The sequence below is a fragment of the Aquarana catesbeiana genome, linkage group LG07, assembly GCF_042186555.1.
Source record: "Aquarana catesbeiana isolate 2022-GZ linkage group LG07, ASM4218655v1, whole genome shotgun sequence".
In the NCBI taxonomy this organism is placed as follows: domain Eukaryota; kingdom Metazoa; phylum Chordata; class Amphibia; order Anura; family Ranidae; genus Aquarana; species Aquarana catesbeiana.
In genome coordinates, this window is record NC_133330.1 from 41,625,037 (window position 1) to 41,645,685 (window position 20,649).

Consider the following 20,649-nt stretch of genomic DNA (forward strand, 5'->3'; position numbering starts at 1 on the left):
CCTCATCACCTCCTCCCATATCCGCCTTCAGGACTTCTCCCGAGCCTGCCCCATCCTCTGGAATTCCCTACCCTAATCTGTCAGACTATCTTCCAATCTGTCCACTTTTAGGCGATCCCTGAAAACTTTCTCTTTACAGAAGCCTATCCTGCCTCCATGTAACAACTGTACTTTCATTTTCTTCATTAGATCATCCCCTACAGTTTTATTTTACCCTTTTGTATCCCTTGACCATCCCTCCTAGATTGTAAGCTCCAACGAGCAGGGCCCTCTGATTCCTCCTATATTTAATTGTATTGCAATTGTACTGTTTGCCCTAACATTGTAAAGCACTGCGCAAACTGTCGGCGCTATATAAATCCTGTATAATAATGAATAATAATACAGCACCGTGTTTCTTGTGTGAGACGAGACCTTTCCGAGTGGTGCTCAGCCATTCATGGGCAGCTTTGTATTCTATCAGAAAGGCTAGTTGATGATGTCACAGTCTCTGACTCAGCCAATCAGAGGAAGCTTTGTATTCATTGATAGAATACAAAACTGCTTATTAATGGCTGAATGCCAATCAGACCAACACTATTTTGTTCCGAGTGCGAGGCAGGAAGAATATAGAGTTGTATACTGTATGTAGCCTCAGCTACATATAGTTTATACAGCGCACCCAGCGGCCACAAATGTTAGTGAGGGAAATAGTTTGAGCTTGTTAACCACTTGTCGACCGCGCTATAGCCGAATGATGGCTACAGTACGGCCAGCTACAGTGGGAACGGAAAGTATTCAGATCCTCTTAAATTTTTCACTCTTTGTTATATTGCAGCCAATTGCTGAAATCATTTAAGTTCTTTTTTTTTTTTCCTCATTAATGTACACACAGCACCCCATATTGACAGAAAAACACAGAATTGTTGACATTTTTGCAGATTTATTAAAAAAAAAAAACTGAAATATCACATGGTCCTAAGTATTCAGACCCTTTGCTGTGACACTCATATATTTAACTCAGGTGCTGTCCATTTCTTCTGATCATCCTTGGGATGGTTCTACACCTTCATTTGTGTCCAGCTGTGTTTGATTATGCTGATTGGACCTGATTAGGAAAGCCACACACCTGTCTATATAAGACCTTATAGCTCACAGTGCATGTCAGAGCAAATGAGAATCATGAGCTCAGAGACAGAATTGTGGCAAGGCACAGATCTGGCCAAGGTTACAAAAAAATTTCTGCTGCACTTAAGGTTCCTAAGAGCACAGTGCCCTCCATAATCCTTAATGGGAGACATTTGGGACAACCAGAACCCTTCCTAGAGCTGGCCGTCCAGCCAAACTGAGCTATCGGGGGAGAAGAGCCTTGGTGAGAGAGATAAGAAGAACCCAAAGATCACTGTGGCTGAGCTCCAGAGATGCAGTCGGGAGATGGGAGAAAGTTGTAGAAAGTCAACCATCACTGCAGCCCTCCACCAGTCGGGGCTTTATGGCAAAGTGGCCCGGCGGAAGCCTCTCCTCAGTGCAAGACACATGAAAGCCCGCATGGAGTTTGCTATAAAACACCCGAAGGACTCCAAGATGGTGAGAAATAAGATTCTCTGGTCTGATGAGACCAAGATAGAACTTTTTGGCCTTATTTCTAAGCGGTATGTGGGGAGAAAACCAAGCACTGCTCATCACCTGTCCAATACAGTCCCAACAGTGAAGCATGGTGGTGGCAGCATCATGCTGTGGGGGTGTTTTTCAGCTGCAGGGATAGGACGACTGGTTGCAATTGAGGGAAAGATGAATGCGGCCAAGTACAGGGATATCCTGGATGAAAACCTTTTCCAGAGTGCTCAGGACCTCAGACTGGGCCGAAGGTTTACCTTCCAACAAGACAATGACCCTAAGCACACAGCTAAAATAACGAAGGAGTGGCTTCAAAGCAACTCTGTGACTGTTCTTGAATGGCCCAGCCAGAGCCCTGACTTAAACCCAATTGAGCATCTCTGGAGAGAACTAAAAATGGCTTTCCACCAACGTTTACCATCCAACCTGACAGAACTGGAGAGGATCTGCAAGGAGGAATGGCAGAGGATCCCCAAATCCAGATGTGAAAAACTTGTTGCATCTTTCCCAAAAAGACTCATGGCTGTATTAGATCAAAAGGGTGCTTCTACTAAATACTGAGCAAAGGGTCTGAATACTTAGGACCATGTGATATTTCAGTTTTTCTTTTTTAATAATTCTGCAAAAATGTCAACAATTCTGTGTTTTTCTGTCAATATGGGGTGCTGTGTGTACATTAATGAGGAAAAAAAATGAACTTTTAGCAAATGGCTGCAATATAACAAAGAGTGAAAAATTTAAGGGGGTCTGAATACTTTCCGTCCCCACTGTAGTTCTGGGAGGTCATCATATGATGACCTCCCGTGATCGCGCCAGCCACACGCCCGCTCCTTTCCTCATGCTGATAGCCGGCTTCTCTAAAAGGGACCTCTACAGTGATAATCAGGGCACTGATTATCAGTGCAGTCCCAACAATGCTCACCAGTGCTGCCAGTCAGTGCCCACCAGTGCTGTCAATCAGTGCCTCATCAGTGTCACCAGTGCCCATCTGTGCCACCTACCAGTGCCCATCTGTGCCATCTATCAGTGCAGCCTCATTAGTGCTTCCTCATCAGTGCCCTTCAGTGCAGCTTATCAGTACCCATCAATGCCTATCAGTGCAGCCTATCAGTGCCCATCAGTGAAGCCTTATCTGCGCACATCAGTGAAGGAGAAAAATTACCTGTTTGAAAAAAAAGGAAATATCGACAACTAAATACTACCAAATGAAAGCCCAATTTATCCTGAAAATACAAGGTATAATCCACCTGGATGGACAAAGTAGTTGTGATGATATGTACGGTTTTACTAACACATGTCAACATTTCAAAACTAGGCTTAGGCATTTAGATTTGTTTTACCCTTAGGTGTGAAGGAGTTAAAGTGGCTGTAGGGAGCAGTAAATGTGGAAGCAATGATTTCAAAAGGGACTGTAATAACAGTAATTTGTAGTTGTCTCACGCATAGATGCCAACTGTCATGGATTTCCTGGGACAGTCCTGCATTTAGGTGCTCTGCCCCAATCAGGGCCAGGACAAGAAGTGGGTAGGAGGGTCGGCAGCCCTGGTTTGTTGCAGGGATGGGGGCACCCTGACCCTAACCCTAAGGGAAAGAGGGGGACACAGTTTGGCATCTTTGTCCTGGGCACTGGATGACCTTGATGACCTTGAGAGAGAGCGAGAGAGAGAGAGAGAGATAGCGTATATATATTAATATATTAGATAAATACAAATAACAAACTATATAGTTATAATAAAAAATACAACTAAATAAACAAAACATGACAGTAGAAAATAGAAAAAGGAGATTGTGCTTTAAGAGTGATTACAGCTTTCTGGATGTATCACACCTTGTATAATTAATACAGTGTTTCTCAAACTTTTTTGTCTAAACAAGACATCTAACATCTAAACGTTTTTCACAGCACACCTGAAAAGATTTAACAATTTTTGTGGTGAAGAACTTATTTAGTGTTGAAGCAGACTCCTAAGTTAACACTGTAGTGTAGACAAAAGAGAAAAGGGGACAGGCGCCTCTAATGCCCTGTACACACTGCCGGTTTTGCTGTCGGAATAAACGCTGAAGGTTTTTACGACGGAGTTCCGACGGAATTCCGCTCAAGCTGTCTCGCATACACACGGTCACACCAAATTCCGACCGTCCAGAACGCGGTGATGTACAACACGTACAACGGCACCAGAAAACGGAAGTTCAATAGCTAGTAGCCAATAACTTCCGCCTCGTACTTGCTTCAGAGCATGCGTCATTTTTGGGGCGTCGGAACAGCATACAGACGAGCGTTTTTTCCGAAAGTAATTTGTTCCGTCTGAAAAATATAGAACATGTTCTCTATCTAAGTCCGTCTGAATTTTTGACAGAAAAAGTCCGATGGGGCATACACACAGTCGGAATATACGATAAAAAGCTCCCATCGGACTCTTTCTGTTGAAAATTCCATTAGTGCGTACACGGTATAAGTCTAAGCCCAGGTTCACATTGATGCAATTTGACATGTCAAATCGCATGCCAAATCTGCGGCTGTTGCCGGCAATAGCACCGTCTGAATCGGTATGATGCTGACTTTGCAATGCCGCAACGATTCCCAAAAGTAGTTTCTGTACTACTTTTGGCAACTTCGGGTGCAATTTCAATAGACATCTGTGCAGGAACCCACACAGATGTCTCTGAAATCGCTCCTGAAGTCAGACTGACATGCGGGTACGAAACTGTGCGTGTTCAGCAGAACTCGCGCAATTTCAGTCCCGCAGCAGTGTGAACCTAGGCTAAGACCCTATGTATAGTAGTATCTTTTACATTTATTAAAAGAATCAACTCACATGAGGGAGGAAGTATACAGGAACATCATACATAGAGGGTGCTTCCATGGTGCTGGTGAGGTTGGTACAGGGCTCGCGTGCTTGGAGAGATTAAGAAAGGAGCGTTGCGGCCTCTCTATGGACTACCGTACATGCTCTGCAAATGCGTTGCGTCGTTTCCTCCCGGTGATCTACTTTTCCGGTGGGCTCTGCATGTCAGGCTGCATTCCAACACTTGCAGACTGCCATCAAGTCCTCCCACCCTGGCCCCGTGGGTCTGACGGTCTGACCGCTGTTACAGTCTTTGCTGACCCCCCCCCCCTCCCTGAAATATCCCACAGCACACCTGCATATCTACGAAGTAAATAGAGAAAGTCCTGGACAGCCGCACTCAAATTAATATGTTGCCTTTATTAAGTAAAAGTCATAAAAGATACATGCCGCAGCAGAAAATGCAGGAAAGCTGACGCATTTCACACTGTAGTCAGTGCTTAATCATAGCTATGATTAAGCACTGACTACAGTGTGAAACGCGTCAGCTTTCCTGCATTTTTCTGCTGCGACATGTATCTTTTATGACTTTTATTTAATAAAGGCAACATATTAATTTGAGTGTGGCTGTCCAGGACTTTCTCTAATTACTTCATTGTACAAGCATTGCCGGCACCTGTTGCTTCCAGCATGGAGGAGATCGGCTTTCTTAGAGCGGTGATAATTTTCTCTTTCTACTACTTCTGGATTTTACACCTGCACATCTAGTGTGCTGTGGCATACAGTTTGAGAATTACTGAACTAATGCGAACTTTGGAACACCGCTACTGATGTTGTGTTTATTTGTTAAAGTTTGAAAAACTTTTTTTCTGATTTAAAAATAAAATAGAAAAAGATAAGCTGCCCTTTAGCTTCAATGTTGGTTACTGTGAAAAATTACAGCAGCTATTTCTTTTTTTTAATCGTGAGGCCCACTGTGAGTCAGATTATCAACCAGGATCATTTTGGAGGTCGACAAGTTTTCTTTTCATTTTTTTTTTGTGTGTGAATACAAGCTGTGTCCACTCCTTTCCAAAAATGCCTGTGTTATTCTTGTGATTTTAAGAGACTAGCGCTGGCTGGTACTGATAAGCAATTGTCCTGTGTCATACTGTTTTTTTATTAACTCTCATTCACCACTAAAAACAATTGGGTTTATTTGTGTATTTTTTCTTTTTTTTTTTTTTATTTACCTATGTTTGCTCATGCCTAACATGATGCCAATGAAAATGCTGTCGACGTGCTCGCTTGCACTCTTATTTATTCATGGTCTCATTCAGTTTTTTTTTTCTTTTTGTTTTCAGGGTAAAGAGAGTGACCTTTTTTGGGTGGTTGTGACTGAAGTTTGCTTTGCAGAAGCAGCTACTTGTATAAGGTAATTACTTTTCATGATTATATTTTCAATGTGCTTTTATTTACGTGGCCTGAGTACGTTTAAAGGTTGTTGTGTTTTGTTTTTTTTAAACCCAATGATTTCAAGATGTAGGAATTCAATCGGCCCTATCCGTTATTTAAAGTGGTTGTAAACCCTCACATATACCCAGTGCAGTGACTGGCCTCAGGTGGGACACAGAAATGAGACAAATCCTCCCACATAAGTAGTTTATCTGCAGTCTTTTCTTCTCTACAGTTGTTCAAGGTCCAGAATTTACACAGGATCTCTCAGCTCTGAAAAGCAGGGGGTGAAGAGCCAAAGTTACATCAGTGAGGAGAGCTCTGAGAGCTGATTGGAGGGAAGGGACACGCCCCCTTCACACAGAAACAGAGCTAAGGCTGTCAATCAGCTGGAGGTCCCTCCTCTGTCACCTTTTTATCTCTTGGTGTCAGGAAACTTGTCAGAAGCGATTCATGCTGATAGCGGAGGAACGAGGCAGCGGACAGAAAAATCACTTAGTGCTCTGGATTGAGAAAAGTACACACTATAGAGGAATATGCTTTGTTCATATTTCATGTCTGAGGTTTACAACCACTTTAAAGGGAAGTTCACCCAGAAGGTTTTAAGCTGGCTATTGCATTTTGGCTGATTCTTCATAAATTGGAGCAAAAAGTCAGCCAAACAAGAACTATCTTATCAGATGTAGTCGTTGTTTGGGTATTTAGGCAGCTACAGGTTCTGCGGCTGTCAGAATCCATTAGCTGGCAATGTAGATTCCTCCATCCATGCTGTTTAGCATGGATGGGGAAAGCGATCAATTTATCTTGTTCAGTCTGTGAGCTGAAAGCTAAGCATGTATGGCTAGCCTTAAGCTAGCCATAGATGGTGCGATTTTTTTTCCTGCAACCACGGTCATTGTTGGTATGTTTATCCCTCCTGCGGCACTATTGCATTCTCCTTGCAGGGGGGTTGGGCACAGGGAGCCATCCCTGCTGGCAGAACACAGTGATTATTGCTAGCAGCTACAGTTAGCAATAATCGCAGGAAAAAAAACAGTCTGGTGGCACCCAAGTTGATCAATCAATCAAGTTGGGTACAATCAGCCTGCTCATACATGGCTCGAATCCCGGCCATTCTCTGCTGAACCGGCCAAGATTTGAAATGTTTATGGCCAGCTTTAGGTATAGGTGGAGCCTGGTGGCCTGAGTCGGCCCGTGGCTTCTTATATGCCCTGGATACTCCCAGCCTTATATCCTTGCCCCAGTTCCCGACTCCTGTCCACTTGGGAGTTTTGCCTGTGCAGAGAAAAGCAACCAGTACACTTTAATAGTGACCCAACCAAAACGACATATTTACCCACTCCCCTTTCACTACACTCACCCAAAAACAAGATGTGACTCACCGCCTGTATGACAGCGTTGGTACTTGGCAACTGGCTGCTTGGGCCCTTGGCACTGTCACTCGGGTGAAAGGTGAGAATTCCCAGCTCTGTGTAAACTTGGGGCTTACATAGGACATACTCTATTAAGTTGACCATAAATGGTTCAAATCTTGGCCGTTTCAGCAGGGACCGGCCGAGCTTCAAATCATCTATGGGCAGGCTGATTGTACCCAAGTCGATCCATCGATCAACTTTGGTACAAGCAACATGTCGGATTTTTGGCACAAGATTATTGCCAGTAGCTATAGATGCTAGCAATAATCAGCGTGTTCTCCTGACAGGAGCGACTCCCCGCATCCCCCGCCATCAGTAGAACACAATGTCTCTGCGGGAGGGATTCCCCCATCAACACTGAATGTGTTGATGGGGACATCAAGCGATTTTCTTTCCTGCAACCCATGGTTGCAGGAAAGAAAATCACATAATCTATGGCCTGCCTTAACTCCCAACAGCTGAATGAAAAAACAGGGGTGCAAAGGGTAGATGAGTATGTGCTGCTGGTCTGCTGGGGGCCACCATTAAAGTTAACCTGTTGCTTTGCTTTGCATGGTAAGGCTTCATCTCCTTTCTCAACAACCATGTTAGATCTAATCTAAATGTGAAAATCATTGGATATTGCTGTGTTTGCTTTAGCCCCCCTTCTCCCGGCCCCTGTACTAAATGACTAAATAGAACACAGTAACTTTGTTTTAATAAATATTCACTAACTGTAAACCATGCAGTGTTCAGTAACTGGTGCTCCATCTTTAGAATTACATTTTAGCCTGGCTCAGCAGTTTGTGGTTGTCCTAGAGTCACATCATTATTTTCCCCTATATCTGTGTCCATATTGCCAACCCCTTATGCTTGGGGACCTCTTCTTGCCCTGCCTTTGAAGAATCTGGTATCCCTGTGTGCTTTTAGACTGCATTCACACTTCAGAATTTGAATCGCGGGCAGATTTGCTGCGATTCTGCCCACAATTTGAAATCGCCGATGTGTAAATGACAAATCGCAGGACTCACGTTTGAGATGCCATTCATTTGAGTGACACCTAAAAGCTGAACTTTTTTTGGGTGAGATGCTTCACGCGGTATATATCGCGGCAGACCCGCACCACGATTTTAGGTGTCATTCAAATGAATGGCATCTTAAGGCTCCTTTCACACTGGGGCGGTGGGTGCGTCGGCCGTAAAGTGCTGCTATTTTTAGCGGCACTTTACCGTTAATTTCACTGCGCTATTCGGCTGCTAGCGGGGAGCTTTTACCCCCCGCTAGCGGCCGAGAAAGGGTTAAAACCACCCGTAAGCGCTGCTACAGCAGCGCTTTGCCAGCGGTATAGCCACGCTACCCATTCATTTCAATGGGCAGGAGCGCTGTAGGAACGGTATACACACCTCTCCTTCACCGCTCCAAAGATGCTGCTAGCAGGACTTTTTTTAGCGTCCCGCCAACGCACCGCTCCAGTGTGAAAGTCCTCGGGGCTTTCACATTGGAGAGACAGGAGCGGCTCTTTCAGGGCGCTTTGCAAGCACTATTTTTAGCGCCTGCAAATCGCCCCAGTGTGATAGGGGTCTAAATGTGAGTCCCGCGATTTGTCATTTACACATCGGTGCTTTCAAATCACGGGCAGAATCGTGGCAAATCTGCCCGCAATTCAAGACACTGAAGTGTGAATGCAGCCTGAGTCATAAGGGGCTTTATACTTTAAGGTGTAACTAAAGGCAAAACTTTTTTTTTTTTAGTTTTGGATGGAGTGGAGAGGGATTAGCACACCCATCAGTTTTTAATGCTGTCTGTGCCCCCGTTAAAGAGATTCACCCTCTCTATTTGTCCTTTTTACCATTATCATTGAAAGTAAAAGAAAATCCCAAATTTTGGGTTGTCCCCAGAAAAGTAATAGAGAGGAAATCTTCCAAAGGGGAAAATAGTTCTGCTGACATGGGGGTCCCCAAGGAATTCCCCTAATTTGAGGGGATTTCCTTTTACTTCCTGTTTTGGCTATGGAACAGGAAGCAAAGGGCAATCTCCCCAACGGGTCACAGGGGTTATATCCCTTCCTTACTCTATCCAAAATGAAATACTTTAACCATAATTTTTATTGTCTACAAACCAGAATGTCTTATTTAAAGCACATACCTTATATATAGAGCTTCTAGCTGTACTATTCTACACCCTGCAGAGAAAGAGGAACATCGCTACTGCTTTGTAGAGGGTCTCTTGATCACTCTAAACAGTCTGTATTCATTCTTCTTCAGCACTGTTGCTAGGTTTGTCCAGGAGTTTACAGAGGTGGTTAGGCAGGAAAAATAAAAATAAAAATGTAAATGTATTTTGGGGGCTGCCCCTGCTTATCTTGTAGCCATAGGCAGAGAACCAAAAGAGCTTTAGGCTGCATTCACACTACAGCATTTTAAATTGCTGGCAGATTTGCCGCGAATCTGCCTGCGATTTGACAGCGCTGATGTGTGAATGACAAATCGTGGAACTTGCATTTGAGATGCCATTCATTTGAATGACACCTCAAATCGCAGTGCAGGGGCTGCCACGATTGTCCTGCAATAAAACGCACTGCAATCGCAGCAATCCGCATAGCGGGAAGCATGGCCCCCTAAAAAAGCTCTGGAGCGCTATAGTGTGAATGCAGCCTTATGGTAAACATGGCTCCACTTCTGCGTATACAATTATATATATAATTTATTGAGTGCTGTTCCATGCTTAACACCACAAGAGGTCACGGATATTCATTTCTCAGTGTCACAAGAATGTTCTACAACTTCTTTACGGAATGCACTGTGAAAATGGCCTTCGGGTGCAAACGTGCTATCAGACAGAAGTTCCCAAGAAGTTTTCCGCATATCTCTTAGTGTGTTACTACAGCCGTGTCATCCGCTTGATGTTCATCTGCTTGCTCCATAATCATCCTTTTAAAAAAATTAATCGTTCTCTAGACACCATGACAACCGTGATGTCATCGGCAGCCAGTCATCGCCGTGCTGTGTGATGTCAGTGCTTATTACTGCTTTCTGTGACCTTGTAAGAATATAACACGGCTAATTGAATCTAAATGTGAGATTGTCGCCATACCAACACTTTTAGACCCTCAGTGTAAAGCTGGTCATTTGTGTTTTTTTTTTTTGGTAGTGACAATTGTCAATTGTAATGAATAATAGATATGATTTTTTTTGTTTGTTTGTTTAACCACTTGCTTACTGGGCACTTAAACCCCCCTCCTATCCAGACCAATTTTCAGCTTTCAGCGCTGATGCACTTTGAATGACAATTGCGCGGTCATGCTACACTGTACCCAAATTAAATTTTTATCATTTTTTGCCCACAAATAGAGCTTTCTTTTGGTGGTATTTGATCACCTCTGTAGTTTTTATTTTTTGTTAAGAAAATAATTTTTTTTTTTTTTTTTTAATATTTTGTTATAAAATTTTGCAAACAGGTAATTTTTCTCCTTCATTGATGTACGCTGATGAGGCTACACTGATGGGCACCGATAGGTGGCAGTGATGGGCACTGATGGGTGGCAGTGATGGGCACTGATGGGTGGCAATAATAGGCACTGATCGGTTAAACTGATAGGCAGCACTGCTAGGTGGCATTGATAGGTGGCACTCATGGGCATTGATAGGTGGCACTAGTGGGCACTCAATAAATCAATAAATACAGCGCTAGCGATTGGACAAAATGAATATGGTAATCTGCTGTTAAAAAAGTGCTAAAACTTTACAAATATAAATGAATAAATGCAGCGCTAGCAACTATATATTGATCAAAGATATACAAGTGCACTGTGAAAGTGAAAGAATCACTAGAATAGTAATGATGTAATCATATAAATAGCACCTATTGTATGAATGCTAAACTGGAACGTGTGACGTGAAAATGAATATACTAGCAACTAGAAATATCTATAAGATATAGCGCCAGCATTGACACAAGGTGATAGTGACATATAAACACATAGAAAGTAACATGAACTAGATTGATGTGCAATTCCTTAGAAATCCCGCTGGTTAGCGACGGTAGGCTTTCAACCCTTCAGCCTGTAATAACACAATCAGTCACCGGGGGCAGATGGAATTATGACAGCTTCTTCCAGAACCATTTACCTTTTTAGAAGCCCTCTCAGCCTCCTTGATGTCCCAGTTTCAGAGGTGCTGTAATATGCAAGTTCTAAGCATGATATCAGATAGGTGGCACTCATGGGCATTGATAGGTGGCACTGGTGGGCACTGGCAGGTGGCAATGGCAGGTGGCACTGGCAGCGGGTACTGGTGGGCACAGATGAGGCATAATTGCCTCTTCCTCTTGGGGACCGATGTCCCTTGCAGATAAGCCGGTGATCGGCTTTTTTTTCTCCTCACGCTGTCAGCGTGAGGAGAAAAAAAAAAACACAATTACCGAGCTTTTGTTTACGTCATGTGATCAGCTGTCATTGGCTGACCGCTGATCACATGGTAAGGGGCCGGGACCGGCCCCTTACTCGGATCTGTGATAAACCGAGTCTCAGTGACTCGGTGATCACAGCGCGTGCACAAGGGAGGCCGTCATATGACGGCCTCCCTGAAATTCAGGTCCGCGCTGCGGCCGTCATTCGGCTATAGCGCGGATTCCAAGAGGTTAAAGAGTAATTACGCCTGAATGTTTACTGCTGCTTGTTAAAGAAGAACACTACCAAACTCTTTCTATATTTCAAATGTACACCATTTAAAAAAAAAAAAAGTTGTGAGATGTACGTATCTTGCAATAAAATGTTCCTACAACGGGCGCTAGACATGAGGGTGAATTTACTTAAAATGGAGAGTGCAAAACCTGGTGCAGCTGTGCATGGTAGCCAATCAGCCTCTAACTTCAGCTTGTTCGATTAAGTTTTGAGAAAAACCCAGAAGCTGATTGGTTTCTATGCAGAGCAGCACCAGATTTTGCACTCTCCAGTTTTAGTAAATCAACCCCACTGCACTCTTGTTGAGAAAAAAATAATTCCCTCAGGGTGATCAATGTAGAGTGTGGGGATTTTTACAAACTTTGTTGCAGATTCTTACATTTTCTTGATCTGAAGTATGCTTTGTGTTTGTTTCACCACATTCTGGTTCATTATAATCAGCTAGGCCACTCTCAGTTCTAATAACAAAAGCTGCAGTGACTCTATTCAGTGGTATTATTATTAGTATTAGTGGTTTTAGATTTAGTGGTATTAGTTGTTAACCTGCGGGGAGTATTTCACAAAACTGAAATTTCTATTGCAAAAGGTATGCAAAATTTCAATTGAAAAATTATATACATAGTTTTTTTTTATACACAAATGTTTTGCTTTGCATTGCTATTTTAAACTGAATGGCATAGGTGTGCGTAGCCTATTGCATTAGGGTGTGCATGCCAAAGTTCAAACACACACGAACAGTAGAGCAGTGGGTGGTGTTGGTGTCAGTTTTTTGTTTTGATTATTTTATTTTGTTATTTTTTTTTAAATATTTTTTTCAAAAAAAAAAATTATGAAAAAAAATATTTAAAAAAATTGTAAAAAAATAACTATATAAAATATTAAAAACAAAAAATATTATTTTTTTACAATGTGTTAGGAGCCCCATTGAGGGGTATTTGTGAAATAGCAAAGAAAGGGACTGAGGACAGAGATTTCCCAGTCCCTTTCTCTGTAGCCCCAGCTTCCATGGGGGTTAAGCAGGGGGAATCTGCACTGCACAGGGTGATTAGGGTGTACCCAGGCACACCTGGCACACCATGTGCGCACGCCTATGCTGAATGGGTTATTTTACAAGGTGAGGTTCACAAATACTTTAATCTTGGGACTCTACAGAATGATTAGTCTTTATGTTGTAGAGAATAATATGTGGGAGAGTTTGAAAAGTTTAGCAAATGACAAATGAGCAGCAGAATGGGCACCAATGTGTGCCGTCAGCTCACAACAGGGCTTAGGAACTTGCATTTCTGGCAGATCACCATGTATTTTTTCAGGGTCTTTAAAAGATAAGTTCACCTTAAGTATAATGTTACATATTACACCCCTATTTAGGGTGTAACATATAACACGTTACCAAAGAGCTCCTGCCTGCACCCCTCAAATCTTTTACTCGCATCCACTGTCACAATTTAAAAAGAGTGCAGCCGTGTGGAGCTCTGCCCACGCGGCTGCATCATTCATTCATAGCAATCTGTGAATGAACTACAACTACCATCTGCCCCCGTGGCAGACAGCTTGTTGTCCCCAATGAACTGCAAGGCCGCTGGTGAGCGCTCTCGTAGTTTATGTATCTTCCTGTTCTCCAGTAACTGTCTGCCAGTATGGGAGGTACGGGCAGACAGCTATACTGAGATTCAGTGGTGTCACTAGGTGGGTGCAGGGGGGAAGCAGACCTCACCCGGGTGACACCGGCCAGAGGGCTGACACCCGTTGGCAGGGGCACTGCCACCAGGGCTGGCAGGATGGGGGGGGCAGAAATCCCGCAGTCACTTAGTCACTTGCACTGGCAGCATCTGCATAGAGAAACCACCTCGGCGCGTCCCTTTCTCATCAGTGAGTTTGGGAAGGGGCAGGCGATATATGTAAATCCCTCCCTGCAGTGGGAAGAACTGACAGTGAGTGTCTGCTAGTGTAAGCATCGCTGCGGTGCCTCTGTAAACAGAGGAAGGGAAAAGTGACTCCTCCCTTCCTGGACTAATGAAAGCCAATAGGAGAGCGGCTGCCTGTGCCGTCCAATGACAGAGAGTGGGCGGATCTCCAAGGGGCTCGGGCGTTGAAGCATGAACATGTGTGGAGGACTGTGAATAAAATTGTATTGGCAGCTGTGGAATGGTCCCTGGATTCTAGATTCCTCAGGGTACTGAGGGAGGCAAGTCCTGGAAACAGGTTAGTGTATTTACAGAACTACATTGTCAGTATGTACAGCAAGGTGCCAGGGTACAGACTGATCTGTATATAATGTAAAAGACCAGGTGTACCCTGACACCGTGCTGACCAGTGTATATAATGTAAAGCACAGTGTATTGGAGCCTGGCGACGGATCAGAGCTGAGCCTTGCCGTGTGTGGAGAAGGTGGGGCTTATTTATGTAAGTTAAAGCGGTGTTCCGGCCTCCCCCTCCAAGAAATTAAAAGTCAGCAGCTACAAATACTGTAGCTGCCGACTTTTAATATTAGGACACTTACCTGTCCTGGAATCCAGCGATGTCAGCACCACAGCCGATGTTTCCATCGGCTGTTGGGTGCAGCCACCGCCATTGCCGGTAAGGGAACCCGGCAGTGAAGCCTTGTGGGTCCTTACTGCGCATGTGTGAAGCGCGCTGTGCTCTCTTACTGGCCTAGCAGCAGGGGAAGAAGGAGGGAGGAAGAGGGGGCCTCTCTTGTGGCGTACCTCGCCATGGCAATGTCTGACAGAAGTGGGGACAGGTATCCACTCCCCTCTCCACTGAAAGTTGCCAAAGTGGCACCAGTGGGGGGGGAAGGAGACCGATAAGAGCATAAGCCTTTTCACCTCCCAAAGCACCCCTCAGCACATTTCTGATCCCCCCACCTCCTTACAAGCACAAGTGGAGAGGGGTGTGTGTACTGAGGGAGGTGGGTCTTTACAGAGGGAGGGGGGTCTGTATGTATTAGAGGGGGGTCTGGACTGAGGGAGGGGTATCTGTACTTAGTGGAGGGTGGTGTCTAGACTAAGGGAGGGGGGTCTGTACGTATTGGGGGGGGGAGTGGTGTCTGGACTAAGGGAGGGGTGTCTGTACTTAGCGGAGGGGGGGGTTGGACTGAGGAAAGGGGGCTAAATTAGTGGAGAGAGGGGGTCTGAACTGAGGGAGGCGGGTCTGTACTGAGGGGGGACTATACTTGGTAGGGGGGGGATACTATATTTTACCGCACCAGGTGACACCAACCCTTGTGACGCCATTGCTGAGATTCTGCAGAAGCTTGAGCAGTGGCATCCATGATCTGCTGATGACGAGTGCAATGCCCTGGCTCCAGAAGAAAAAAATGCCCTTTGTTTATGCAAAAATATGTGCATTTATTTTTATTTTTTTAAAGGTGAACTTATCTTTTAAAGGGATAAAACACGGGGGAATGGGCGTGTATTGCCGAGATGCTTTTTTGTTTTTGCTTTGCCCTGACATTGAGAAAGCGGCGGACCTAAAGTTTTTTTTTTTTTTTTTTATTCACACAAAGGAACAGGTTCTGCATGCATCCTGCTTTGCTTCTGAAGAAACTTCCTAGGGCCATCACTAGAGGGAGCTCTTTAAAGACAGGGATCGGTCGCTCATTCAACTCAGAATCTGTCTTCATACTCCCTGGAGCTCCAACTAGCAACACAGCAGGATGTAAATATAAAGTGAGAGGCTGCAGGCCACAGAGGGGGAGCAAACTGATCTTTTCAAGTAAGATTCAGAGTCCTGGTTTGCTTTCCCCCTACAGGAATGATGGCAGCTGTAGATGGCACTGAAACTTCAGTTATCCTTTAGGCTTAGTGAAAAGTCACTTTTGGCGTTCGTGTGTACATGGCCTAAATCTGCCCTTATCCTTTTGAAGATATCTGATGCTGAACTCGCTATTAAAGCTGGCCATACACTGATCAAAGTTTGGCCATTTCAGCATGGACTAGGTGAATTTCAGTTAGTGTGTGGCTGTTCCTTCTCGACAAAAGTCAATCGTATGATCAACATCTGGGGAAGGGACATGTGTATTCTGACAGCAGTGGGTCCATCTACCTTATTTGTGTGGATGTAGGAATTTTTCTTTTCTTTTTTTTCCACTAGCTGAAAAAAAAAAAAAAAAACAGTGAGTGGCCAGCCTAGAATTCTCCAAGAAGACATGAACTAGGTAATGTGAGTAAGCAGTTGTGCAACTTGGGCTACTTGTTACTGGCAGTTTGATTTTCTGTTTACCCTTCCTCTGAGTTTTTCTTGTGCTGGCCATTGCTGATAGACATTTGTGTGCTCTGTGTTTGTGGGTGTGTCCACTGAATGTTTATCAGTAAAGTTCTAGAAGGTTGTTCTCCTCTGTTCACTTCCAACAAGTACACTATCTGTATAGGCCCAGTGAAGTGAGCAGCCCCAGGTTTGTGGGTTTCCTCCATGTGCTCTTATACAGTGTATACAAAAACGTATTAGCAGGTGAACAGACTTCCTAGACTGGTCATACAGTATGTGCGTGTGTTTGACTGGGATATTCGATTGCAAGCTCTAAGGACCAGGAATGATGTTCAGTGTTCTCCGCGGAGCACTTGTGACATGCCGACAAGTCAAACAAATATGCAGTTGTCCTCAGATCACTTTATAAGTGTCTTCTTTTTTGAAAAAGCAGCTGGTGGTCACATAGGCCAGTCATGTCACAGAGGTCATACCTGTGAATAATGGCTCTACTTAGCACAAGAATACATTATAATGTTGTGTGAAGCAATGTTTAAAGCAAGACAAAGCAACAGATTCACTTTAACTGTAACCCCCACCGGTAACATATACTTACTTTCCCATTACACTTCTAATACTTGGCTGCTGGAAACAAAAAAAAATAGCCACTAATTCTGAGTTTGGGGAAAAAGATTACTTACTTCCCAAAATCCCATGTGACAGCACTGGTGCTTGATTGCACAGTCACATGGAGGCAGACTGAGAGTCTTCCACTTTGTGTAAGCTCCACATTAGGGATGATCTTAGGCGTGTTTGGACATAAGTCGGAACCTGCTTGAGCTATCCTGCCAGGAAGCTGCCAACGTCAACAGCCGATCATGGGCGATGGAGGAATTTCCTACCCTGCAACTGCATATATGCAAGGGGTGTGTATATGTGCCGCTGCGGGGCGGGGAATGCCTATGCCTCCTATGATTGGTTTAGACAATTCCTCGGATTTAACTCGCATGAGCTCATCACAGCTCCACATTGTGACCTTTTGTTAAAGATTTGCTTTGAGTTGACCAAGCCTTTAAATAGATTCCAGTTGTTATCTGTTAAGTGCATGTGAAGAAGTGGAAACCCTTCTAAATTACTGCCTAGGTGGGCCAAATCGAATCATGGACCTCTGTTCCCTATGGAACTCCTTTTTAACAAATGTCCCTTACTTTAGCCGACTTTTGTCATGTAGACATGTCATCTCTTGTACCAAAGTAGTTAAGGTGAAAGCCTTGCCATAAGAGCAGCTCAGAGAAATTTTTGATGACCGCACCATAATAAACCATTGATGTGAAGCGGCATTTTTATGATAAAATTAGCACTTTTAGGAAAATGAATCTATAAGTCTTGGCCATTCGCAATGAAGTTGTTAAATGCCCGAGCAAGAGAAATATTGTTTTGGAAAAAAAAAATTGAGAGGTCCGAGAAGAAATATATTGATTAAAACATTTTGAGTTAATTAAAAAAGAAGGGGGGAAAAAGGTTTGCATAAATGAATGTGGTCATTTGAAATGACTTTATGGGAAGACCTGTTAAGGGTTTGTCACAGGGTAAACCGCATTTAAAATACCATCTGTCAAGGACAGATTTTATACACTATGTCATCAGAGTTACTGACTGAGATTGGTGTTTATCTGGGATGTTACTTATTTTTTCATTTACTGCTTTAAAAGCAAGTACAGTTTTTAATTGATGTTAATATTCTGTACTTTATATGGCAGTAAATATTAAAGAAAAAATAAGCAAAGCTTTATAGTTGAAGACTAACTCAATCTAAAAGTCATATCTTGGTTAAAGCAGAACTCTGGCCTGCTAAGATGGCATTCCGAGTCAGCTAGGTAGAGCTGGGAATCCTGGCCTTCTGTATTATAGGTGCTAATGTAGGTGTTCCCGGAACACCAGGTTACTTGCAACCAGAGAATTTTACAGAGATTTTTTTGCAGTTCTAAGATGAAAAATGAAAGCCTACAAGTGCACGTGGAAGTGCAGTTGCTGGAGATCCGAGGGGGACATGCAAGGAAAATAAAAAGAACAGCATCTTTGCTTCTACACGATTGGATGATAAAATCACCACTGCTTCCCCTCAGATTTACAGCGAGTACACTTGTATTGTAGAGTGGATTTGCCTTTAATAAACCCCAAGATACCTAATAATTTGGGGTGTACACAACAAAGTGCTAGAGTGCAATTTGCCTAATGGGGACACTAGTTAGATTGAGCTGTGTGTCCCCAAGGAAAGACATTGGTAGGGTTTTACCCTCCCTTCTTGTTTGGCTATGTGACAGGAAGTGAAGCCAATTTTCAGAAAAGGGACACAAAGCCCAACCTAAAAAAGACAAGCAGGGGTTCTAACACTCACTTGGTTTCCCTCAAATAACCACAATTAGAATAGGATTGTCTTGAGCTAGATTTTAGCTCGGTGCTCTAAATCAGTGGTTCTCAACCCTGTCCTCAAGTACCCCCAACAGGCCATGTTTGCAGGTTTACCTTCATCTTGCACAGGTGCTTTAAATCAGAGTCAATGGCTTGGTATTTTGGACAGATATTTAGCTAAGATAGATTCCCAAAACATGTCCTGTCGTGGGTACTTGAGGACTGAGGCTGAGAACCACTGCGCTAAAATGGAAAATTGAATACTTACCTCTCTGTAATTTCCCTTTCCTGGTGCCTATCTATGGCAGCATACACATGCATATGCTACCATGAAGGCACCAGGAAAGTAGCTTTTAGACAAATCACCTTTTTTTGTTTTGCCATGCCAATCAGCCTAGTTAAGCTGCAGCTGGGAAATCTGTTGCATGAAAATTGTTTAGGGGGAGGAGGGAGTGTAAAATGCATTACTTGGATTGAGCATGCATCTGCAAAACAAATTGTTAACAAAACACATAAAACATACAAATTTGCTACAAATTTTATTGGTCAACAAAACAGGACTTGAAAAAGAGCACACGCCTGGAAGCTTTGAATACCTGCACCTGCAGCAGTCAGGGAACAGAGAAACAGAAGTGGTGGTGTTTCAGGACATGGGCTGCCAGTAAGGTAAGTATAGAAGCATTTTTCCTTTTTACAGGGTTTCCCTTTTTTTTTTTTTTTTTTTTTTGCGTATATAAGATTTTTTTGTGATCCACTTTACAATAACTAATGTTAATAATGTGGCTTTAGTGGTTAGCACTTCTGCCAGCAATGAGGTTATCGGTTTGAGTCCCAGTCAGGGTATTGCATGGAGTTTGCATGTTCTGATTTGCTTGCTTGGGTTGATCTGTGTACTCTGGTTTCCTCTGACACTTCAAAGACATGCTGGTAGGTTAATTGGCTATGACCAAATTGGTCCTAGTATGTGTATGTATGTGAAATAGGGATTTTAGATTGTAAGCTCCTTGAGAGTAAGGACCGATGTGCATGTACAGCATGTAAAGCACTGCGTATTGTTGATACCTGTAATACCTGTAGTAAATACATCTTAATTTATACTATTCCTCTTGAATCAATATAAGGTAGTAAGAGATGCCTTGCTTCTTTTTCTTTGAGTTTGCAAATAATCATCTCGCTACTCAAAATAGTTATCAAAATTGCGCAGCATTTGAGCCGTACCTTTCATGCGCTGAGTTGCTGCCCGGTTCCGTTTTTGACGGGTAAAACATGTGCCCAGATCAGCAATAACAATGGAAATAGCCGCGATCACGAACTGAACTCCTCTAAGCTTTTAATTCCATAGAATTTATTGCTGGCTGTATTTCCATGAATTTATAACGCTTTGATTCTTAAGAGCCCCATTTAATCAGTTTTGCCTGGCACGGAACATAATAAACAACTTTTCGGCGTTAAAGTGCCACATGAGAGAGGTTGCTAACAAGGAAGTTAAGTGTTTCTGCCACTAGCAGTTTTTCACTGTATTTTTCATGAGCTGTTACTAGCAGTAATGTACTTTGCAGGCTTCTGAGCTCCGCTTAAACATTGTGATAAGCTGCACAGCCCCCGGGCTCTTTTATAGGTATCACCGAAAGCGGCTCCTCGGTGCAGGCTGACTGATCGTTGACTGTTTGTTGCTACAGCGTTCCAATGAAACTTACCATTGTTAGATGTTAAAATCTCTTTTTACAGAGAATTCCCACCTTTTTTTTTTTTTGAGAAATGTCATTCTGTAATAAAGGGCAGTGAAACGATAAATGCTGCAAATAGTATTCGTTACCTTGTTTGTTCTGTTGCTTCTGTACAGACTCTTTTAAGAATTTATTGTGTTCAAATGAAAGCGGCCAACATTTTTTTCGGGGCCTTGAACATGTGTCTAGAATGCTTTCATACCTCTGCATCTCTGAAAAGGGAAATTTGAACATTACCAACTCGATAGAATGGATTTTTCGAGAGGCCGTAGAACCATAATGGAGCACAATAGTTTCATAGTTATTTAGAGTGAATAGACATATGTCCATCGAGATTAGCTAAAATCTATCGAATTTGCTCCAACAGGGAAAAAACTTCTTCCTGGTCTCCTAAGGCCCCATTTCTCAACCTTTATACCCCAGAGGAACCCCTA

At 43.3% G+C, this 20,649-nt stretch overlaps 1 protein-coding gene across 18 annotated transcripts in view; it reads left to right on the forward strand.

Annotated features, from left to right (window-relative positions):
- The window catches only part of FOXP1 (forkhead box P1), a 1,122,086-nt gene that overhangs the window by 515,825 nt on the left and 585,612 nt on the right, over window positions 1-20,649 (forward strand). For all 18 annotated transcript variants that reach the window (XM_073592053.1, XM_073592052.1, XM_073592058.1 and 15 more), the window contains one exon: window positions 5,726-5,796. The gene's annotated coding sequence lies outside the window, so the exon portion shown is untranslated. The remainder of the gene's footprint in view (window positions 1-5,725; window positions 5,797-20,649) is intronic.